Source organism: Myotis nattereri, assembly GCF_964212035.1.
Source record: "Myotis nattereri genome assembly, chromosome: 21".
In the NCBI taxonomy this organism is placed as follows: domain Eukaryota; kingdom Metazoa; phylum Chordata; class Mammalia; order Chiroptera; family Vespertilionidae; genus Myotis; species Myotis nattereri.
This window is the reverse complement of record NC_138097.1, coordinates 772,956-781,638: the sequence shown is the minus strand read 5'-3', so window position 1 is coordinate 781,638 and position 8,683 is coordinate 772,956.

The window sequence follows — 8,683 nt, the reverse complement described above, 5'->3', positions numbered from 1 at the left end:
TAAAATATATTTTTAAAATATATATATATATATATTTTTTTTAAAATATATATATATATATTTTATTGATTTTTTACAGAGAAGAAAGGAGAGGGATAGAGAACTAGAAACATCGATGAGAGAGAAACATCGATCAGCCGCCTCCTGCACACCCCCAACACCCCCAACCGGGGATGTGCCCGCAACCCAGGCACATGCCCTTGACCGGGATCAAACATGGGACCCTTCAGTCCGCAGGCGGACGCTCTATCCACTGAGCCAAATCGGTTTGGGCTAGGGAAGGATTTTTTAAAAATATATATTTTTGTTGATTTCAGAGAGGAAGGGCGAGGGAGAGAAACATCAATGCTGAGAGAGAATCATTGATGTCTCCTGCACGCCCCCCCCCCCCCACTGGGGATTGAGCCCCGCAACCCAAGCACGCGCCCTTGACCGGAATCGAACCCCGGACCGACCCTTGAGTCCGCAGGCCTGCGCTCTATCCGCTGAGCCACACCAGCCAGGGCTGCACCGGATTTTACACATGACAGAAGGATTTTGTGCCAAAGGATTTCATAGGCTCAGCGCAGGTAAAGATTGGCCTTTGTCGAGGAAGACACCAGCCGGGACAGGACTAGCCGCATGACTCGTTTTCGGTTAGAAAGTTTTAATTTCAGGCCCTCCTACGGAGATTCTTCCCATCTCTGAGTTTGCGGGGCCGCCATGCAGGCAGGCCTTCCCCGAGCGGGTCAGGTTTGGTCAGTTTGCTGGGCACGCGTTCCCCGTTAGGGTCTCCTCCTTTCTGTGCAATTCTCTCTGCCAGCATTTTGAAGAACCCTAGCTTAACTCTGGTGCCGGGTCACATAGAGAAATTTCTTGATCTTTGCCACCATCGTAAAACAAAGACTTATATGTTTGATATTTATTTAAATGCCCTTTAACAAAGAAAAATCAACCAAGAAAAATGAGTTTGCGTGTCAACCAGCCAGGGCTGAAAAAGCCCCTTTCCCACCTCCGTCCCTTATCTGCCCACTCCCCCCCAAATAGCAGCACAAACCATGGCTTTTCCTGAGGCTTTTGAAACAAAATGAAGATACGGTGACAACTGCCTAGTGTGAGGTGCAAAAACATTAAAATGAAAAATCGCCTCGCAGTAGAACGCGGATGCTATCCGTGCCCTGGGATATAATCAGGACAGAATACGGTAAACTGCCTGACACAGCACATGTGTTATCTGGGTGGCCGTGAGGAAGAATCTGTTCCATGCCCCCCTCTTCCCCCAGCTTCTAGAAGTTTCCTGGCAATCTCCGCCCTTTCGCTTCTTGGCTTGGAAAAGCACCACCCCATCCCTGCCTTCACCTTCTCAGGGCCTTCTCCTGTGTGGTCTGTTTCCAAATTTCCCCTTTTCGTAGAGACAGCGGTCACCCTGGATGCAGAGCCCATTCCACTCTGGTATGGCCAGGCGTCCTAAGGAATTCCGTCCGCAACAACCTTACTTCCAAATAAGGTCACAGCCCGGCCACCGGCGTGACTCAGTGGTTGAGCCTCGACCTATGAACCAGGAGGTCACCTTCCATCCCAGGTCAGGCCGCAGGCCTGGGTTGCAGGCTCCGTCCCCAGGGTGGGGCGTGTATGGGGGAAGCTGATCCGTGATTCTCTCTCATCATGGATGTTTCGATCTCTCTCTCCCTCTCCCTCCCTCTCTAAAATCAATAATATATATATATGAAATCAATAAAATATGTATATCTATATCTATCTATATCTATCTATCTATATCTATCTATATCTATGTCTATGTCTATATCTATATCTATGTCTATATCTATATCTATATCTATATCATCTATATCTATATCTATATCTATTTAAAGCTTCTACCTCTCCTCCCATCACCTAGTGATTAAGTACCCCTCTGTAATAAAAAGGGTATTTAGGGACCTTCATTTCTGATGCTGAAATTTTCTGTGTGTTCCTTCCAAAGTCTGAAATTGTGTCATGAAGTGATGATAATAATAATATATGGTCATTGCCCTAACCGGTTTTGGCTCAGCGGATAGAGCGTCGGCCTGCGGACTGAAGGGTCCCAGGTTCGATTCCAGTCAAGGGCATGGACCTTGGTTGCGGGCACATCCCCAGTGTGGGGTGTGCAGGAGGCAGCTGATCGATGTTTCTCTCTCATCAATGTTTCTAACTATCCCTCTCCCTTCCTCTCTGTAAAAAATCAATATTTTTTTAAAAAATAATATATGGTCATGTGGAGGATGTCTGAGAATTGCTGGGAATGAGGGAAAAAATATAAGCCCAGCTAGTGTGGCTTAGCGATTGTCAGCCCAGGGACCAACCGGTTTGATTGCCACCGGTTTGATTCCTGGTCAGGGCACAGGCCTGGGTTGCGGGCTTGAGGGGCCTGCCAGAGTCGGCCGATCAATGACATTTCTCTCTCATCAATGTTTCTATTTTTCCATGCCTCTCCTTCCCTCTCTCTCTAAAAATCAATAAAACATTGCTTTTTTTTAAAAAAAAGAAAATATTGTCCTAACCGGTTTGGCTCAGTGGAGAGAGCATAGGCCTGCGGACTGAAGGGTCCCGGGTTCGATTCCGGTCAAGGGCATGTACCTTGGTTGCAGGCACATCCCCAGTAGGGGCGTGCAGGAGGCAGCTGATCAATGTTTCTCTCTCATCGATGTTTCTAGCTCTCTATCCCTCTCTCTCCCTTCTATAAAAAATCAATAAGTTATATATTTTGTTAAAAAAAGAAAATATTTAAGACAAAGAATTTGCAGAGAAAAGCAACGTTTTTGCCCTGAGAAATTGAGTTATGTGAGGAAAGTCTCATTATTTGCTTGGAGGTATGTTTGGAGACTAAAATGGCCGAAGGAGAAATTTTCCGTTTGAATAACTCATTTAGGGAAAACAAAATAAAAAAAAACTCCCAAGGGTCTGTTCACAGGAGCCACCTGATTAAAATAAAAGCGAATGACTAAAACCAGTCGTCCAGAGGTTTCAAAACAGCCTGGGATAATCACTAGCCCTTCCCACAGGCAGAAAGCGCAGGCATTGCAAGGAATTTATACACAAAGTAAAAAAAAATAAAATTAAGGAATGTACAGACATGATCTTAATCTGTATCATACACCCCGTGAGGCCCAGCTGATCTCCAAAGGAATCTTGCACGTCACATGGCGTTCAGCTGTAAACATCACATTTCCCACGTTTGCACAGGGATGATCTCAGTAATGTTTACACACCCCACAATTTCATAAATGTTCCTGTCTTCTGACCTCTGGCTTCAATAGGCCACTCCCCAACCAATATTTTTGTTTGTCTGTTTGGTTTTTTTTTTTTTTTTTTAAGTAACCAATATTTTCCTACACCAGATAACCTTTGCTTATTTCTTTCTTTCTATTTATTTGCTTATTTATTTATTTGTTTGTTTATTTTAACATTTGTGTATTTCTTACTTATTTATTTTTATGTATTTATTTACTTACTTATTTACTTATTTTAACCTTTGCGTATTTCTTATTCTTTTTATTTATTTTAACCTTTGCGTATTTCTATTTATTTATTTTTTATGTATCTATTTATTTACTTACTTATTTGCTTATTTATGTATTTTAACCTTGGCGTATTTCTTGCTTTCATTCTTTTTATTTATTTTTCCATCTATTTATTTTTTACGTATTTATTTATTTACTTACTTATTTGCTTATTTATTTCCTTTGACCTTTGCGTATTTCTAAGATGAGCTGCTCTCTGGTTTCATGGGTTCCCTCTTCACCAGTTCCTTCCGTCTTAATCGCTGTTGTTGTTTTTTATGTCTTCAATTGTTGGAAAAAGAGGAAACCCCGGATGAGGTCTGAGATCGAACTGGGGAAGGAAAAGAATAAAAAATAAAAATTCTTAGAAAAGGTGAACCGCCCAACGTGGGGCTCGAACCCACGACCCTGGGATTAAGAGTCCCATGCTCTACCGACTGAGCTAGCCGGGCAGGTGGCAGCTCTGCTCGCCTCTGGGTCCTTTCAAAGGATCGCGACTCACTTCCTCCAAGCCTGGCATTGTTTTTGGTCTTAGTTTGGGGTTTGTTTTCTGTTTTTTTCTCATTTTGGGGATCAATTTTTTTTGCTTTTTTTCCTTCTCAGCCTTATGCCCCATGTCGGGCGCACAAACTGTTTCCTCGAACCCCCAAACGGCCCCCTTGCGGTCAGAAGCGCGCGGCGGGTGCGGGTGGGCCGGGACCCCAGGACGCAATCCGGGGGGCTGGGGGGCGGGGAAAGGGCAGGGGATCCCGGGTCCCCGACCCACCGAGCCCCACGCACGAGCAGGAAAGCCCGTCCTCCGCCCGCAGAGCCCCCGGGTCCGAGCCCGGCTGCCCCGCTGGCCTCCAGGACCGGCCCGTTCGGTTCCGAGGTTCCTGGCGGTTCGGCTCCGCCATCCCCGGTTCTTCCCACAACAGGCGACGATTAAAAAGCTAAAAAAAAAAAAAAAAAAAAAAAGCAGGCCCTGGCCGGTGTGGCTCAGTGGGTAGAGCGCCGGCCTGCGGGACTGAAGGGTCCCGGGTTCGGTTCCGGTCACGGGCGCGTGCCTCGGTGGCGGGCACCGGTGCAGGAGGCAGCCCGTCCATGTTTCCGACCCTCTGTCTCTCTCCCTTCCTCTCTGTGAAATATATGTAAAAATGAACAATAATATAAAAAGTTAAAAGCAGGCCCTGACCTCCAGGGGAAAAGACCACAGAGCGTTTGCTCACCCCCAAAACGGAAAGGGAAGACGTGGATGGACCCGAAAAATTCCAGCTTTATTCTGACTTTTCTCCAATAAGATCTTTGGCGCCCCATCCCCCCCAAATAGTCCCAGAGAGAAGGCTCTACTTTGCAATGGGGGTGGGGGTGGGGGGGTGGGGAATGAAAACAAAAAAAGCAGGGAGGATTAGGGGAGGAAAAAACAGATTATTTTATTTTATTTATTTTATTATTTTATTTTATTTTATTGTTTTATTTTATTTTTTATTTTATTTTATATTTTATTTTATTTTATTTTATTATTTTATTTTATTTTATTTTATTTATTTTATTTTATTTATTTTATTTTATTATTTTATTTTATTTTATTTTATTTTATTTATTTATTTTATTTTATTTTATTTTATTTTATTTATTTTATTTATTTTATTTATTTTATTTAATTTTATTTTATTTTAAAGATCTGTTGTTGATTTAAAGAACTCTTTCCATCGGCACCAGCAGTGGGTGGACCTGCAGAGCCTTAGGCTGAGCCAGATCAGCCAGGGGGAGAAAGACCTCACTCATTTGTGGAATATAATGAGCAACATAAACTGATGAACGAAAACAGATCCAGAGACTTAGAAGCAGCCAACAGACCGTCCATCCTCAGAGGGAAGGGGGGGGGGGAGTGCAGGGGTGAGGGGGGGGTGCAGGGGTGGGGTTGCAGGGGTGAGGGGTGGGGATGAGGGGTGGGGGTGCAGGGGTGAGGGGTGGGGAGTGCAGGGGTGAGGGGTGGGGGTGCAGGGGTGAGGGGTGAGGGGTGCAAGGGTGGGGGGTGAGGGGTGCAGAGGTGGGGGTGGGGGGTGCAGGGGTGGGGGGGTGGGGGTGGGGGGTAAGAGATCAACCAAAGGACTTGTCCTCGTGCATACGAGCATAACCCATGGACCCAGACACTAGGGGGTGAGGGCATGTGCTGGGGGGTAGGGGCGGGGGGGGGGGGGAGGGGGTGCGGGGGGGGGAGGGGCGGGGCGGGGAGGGGGAGGAGACAGAAGTCATACTTTAAGGCCCAGCGGTTCTCAACCTGGGGGTCGCGACCCCTTTGGCGGTCGAACGACCAGGTCGGATATTTACATGACGATTCATCACAGCAGCAACATGACAGTGATGACGTAGCGACGGAAATAATTTCATGGTTGGGTCACAACATGAGGAACTGTACTGAAAGGGCCGGAAGGTTGAGAACCACTAGTAAGCAATAAGGAATTTATTTATTTTTTTTTTTTAAAGATTGGCTGTTGATTTTTAGAGAGAGGAAGAGCCAGGGCTCGTCCCCTGGCCTGCACCCCTCTGCGAATGGAGCCAGCAAGCCGTGCGTGCCCAACCGACTGGGCCACACCACTGAGGGCAAAAAATAAAATAATAAAATAAAATATAAATAAAATAAAATAAATAATAAAATAATAAAATAAAATATAAATAAAATAAAACAATAAAATAAAATAAATAAAATACAATAAATAAAATAATAAAATAAAATATAGAATAAATAAAATAATAAAATAAAATAAAGCTTAATGCGTCATACCCTTAATCAGTGAGGATTATCCACTGGTTAACCCGTTCCACCCATAGCTGGGGAGGAACTGGATACTCACACAGGGTCGGACTAACACAGGTTACTTCCTAGGTGTGGAGGAGAGGGGGCCGGGCAAGATGCCCTGGCTGGTGTTGCCCAGTGGGTAGATCACTGGCCTGCAGACTAAAGGGTCCCAGGTTCGATTCCCGGTCGGGGCACAGGCCTGGGCTGCAGGCTCAATCCCCAGTGTGGGGCGTGCAGGAGGGAGCCGATCCCTGATTCTCTCTCATCATGGATGTTTCTCTCTCTCTCTCTCCCTTCCTCTCTGACATCAATAAAAATATATTTTAAAAAAATTTTAATCTGAGTTTTGCTAGTGGTTTAGTAATGGTCGGCAAGACAGTACGTCTTCAGGGTGTCCTATGAGGGACGGGAGGGCCATGGTAATTATTTATTTTTTCCAAAAACAAGTTTCACCGGAAATGAAGAGGGATGAGGGAACGGAGAAATGATGTCACAAGGGAGCAATCACACCAGGTCAGGAAGTGAACCATCTTGCAGGACAGCTGGCCGAGAGGCCTACACAAGTATTATCTTTGTTTTCTTACAAGTTTTATCTTCTTAGAAATGACTTTTTTAAAAAAATATATTTTTATTGATTTTTAGAGAGAAAGGGAGAGAGAGATAGAAACATCCATGATGAGAATCATGGATCGGCTGCCTCCTGCACGCCCCCCAGTGGGGATCCAGCCCGCAACCCAGGCCTGTGCCCTTGGCCAGAATCGAACCCGGGACCCTTCAGTCCGCAGGCAGACACTCTATCCACTGAGCCACACCGGCCAGGGCTAGAAATGACGTTTGCTAGAGTAAAGGACACAGCGGGCCTTAATAACCAGACCCAACGGGCAATCCTGGACCGGATACTGCTCTGAGTAACCCAGCCATGAAAAAAGATTTTGGGGCCTGGCCCGTGTGGCTCAGTGGTTGAGCGTCGACCTACGAACCAGGAGGTCCCGGGTTCGATTCCGGTCAAGGGTATGTACCTTGGTTGCGGGCACATCCCCAGTGGGGGGGGCGTGCAGGAAGCAGCTGATCAATGTTTCTCTCTCATTGATGTTTCTAACTCTCTATCCCTCTCCCTTCCTCTCTGTAAAAAAAAATCAATAAAATAGATTAAAAAACACTTTTGCTTGTCTTTATTTTCAAACTTCCTAATATGCATGTGTATATACGTGTTATCATTTCTTTAAAAAAGGTTATTTTTTTTCTTCAAAGCCAAACTAGAAAAAATTAAAGTAGAACAGGAGCAGGACTTTAAAATGAGACCACAGACATGTCCACGTTATTTTAAAACTAGAGCCCGGTGCATGAAATTCATGCATGGAGGGGGGAGTCCCCTCAGCCCCGCCTGCACCCTCTCCAATCCGGGACCCCTTGGGGAATGTCCAGCTGCCGGTTTAGGCCCAAGATCGGACATCCCTCTCACAATCCTGGACCACTGGCTCCTAATCGCTGACCTGCCTGCACGACTGGTTGCCTCTAACTGCCCCCACCTGCTGGCCTGGTTGCCCCCAACTACACCCCCACCCCCCGCCAGCCTAGTCGCCCCTCACTGCCCCTCCGACAGCCTAATCGCCCCCAACTACCCCCCTGCTGGCCTGGAAGCCCCCAACTGTGCCCCCTGCCAACCTGGTCGCCCCTCACGGCCCCCCCCCCAGCCTGTTGCCCCACGCAGCCTGCTGTTCAGTCATTTGGTCATCCCTCACTAACCCCCCTGCTGGCCTGGTTGTAGCCAGCCATCTTGTGAGGACGTGAGGGTCAATTTGCATATTACCTCTTTATTATATAGGATTAGGCTCAGCCCTAGTCAGTTTGGTTCAGTCGATAGAGGGTTGGCTTGCGGACCAGAAGGTCCCAGTTCAATTCCCATCAGGGGCACGTGTCCAGGTTGCGGGCTCGATCCCCAGTGTGGGGCGTGCAGGACGCAGCCGATCCATGATTCTCTCTCATCATGGATGTTTCTGTGTCTCGCTCTCGCACTCCCTTCCTCTCTAAAATCAATAAAAATATCTATTTTTAAAAAGATAGGCTTACAGACAGTGACACAGTGAGTGACAGGCCGGAGGCTGGAGGGGGGGGGGGTTCCAGGGGAGAAGGACAGAATAGTCACCTTCATGTCACTTACCAGCTGTGTGTCCTGGGCTCCTCCAGTCACCGTGCCCATCCGTAAAGGAAGATCACGGTAACCGGAGACAAAAGGGTCCTGGGAGAGTCACCCAGGTGATGGGGGAAGGCTCTCAGCGCCACCTGCTATGGAGCCTTCCTGCCTCTCCTCCCCCTCCTCCTCCTCCTCCTCCTCCTCAGTATTATTATTATAACTAGAGGCCCAGTGCATGAAATTCAT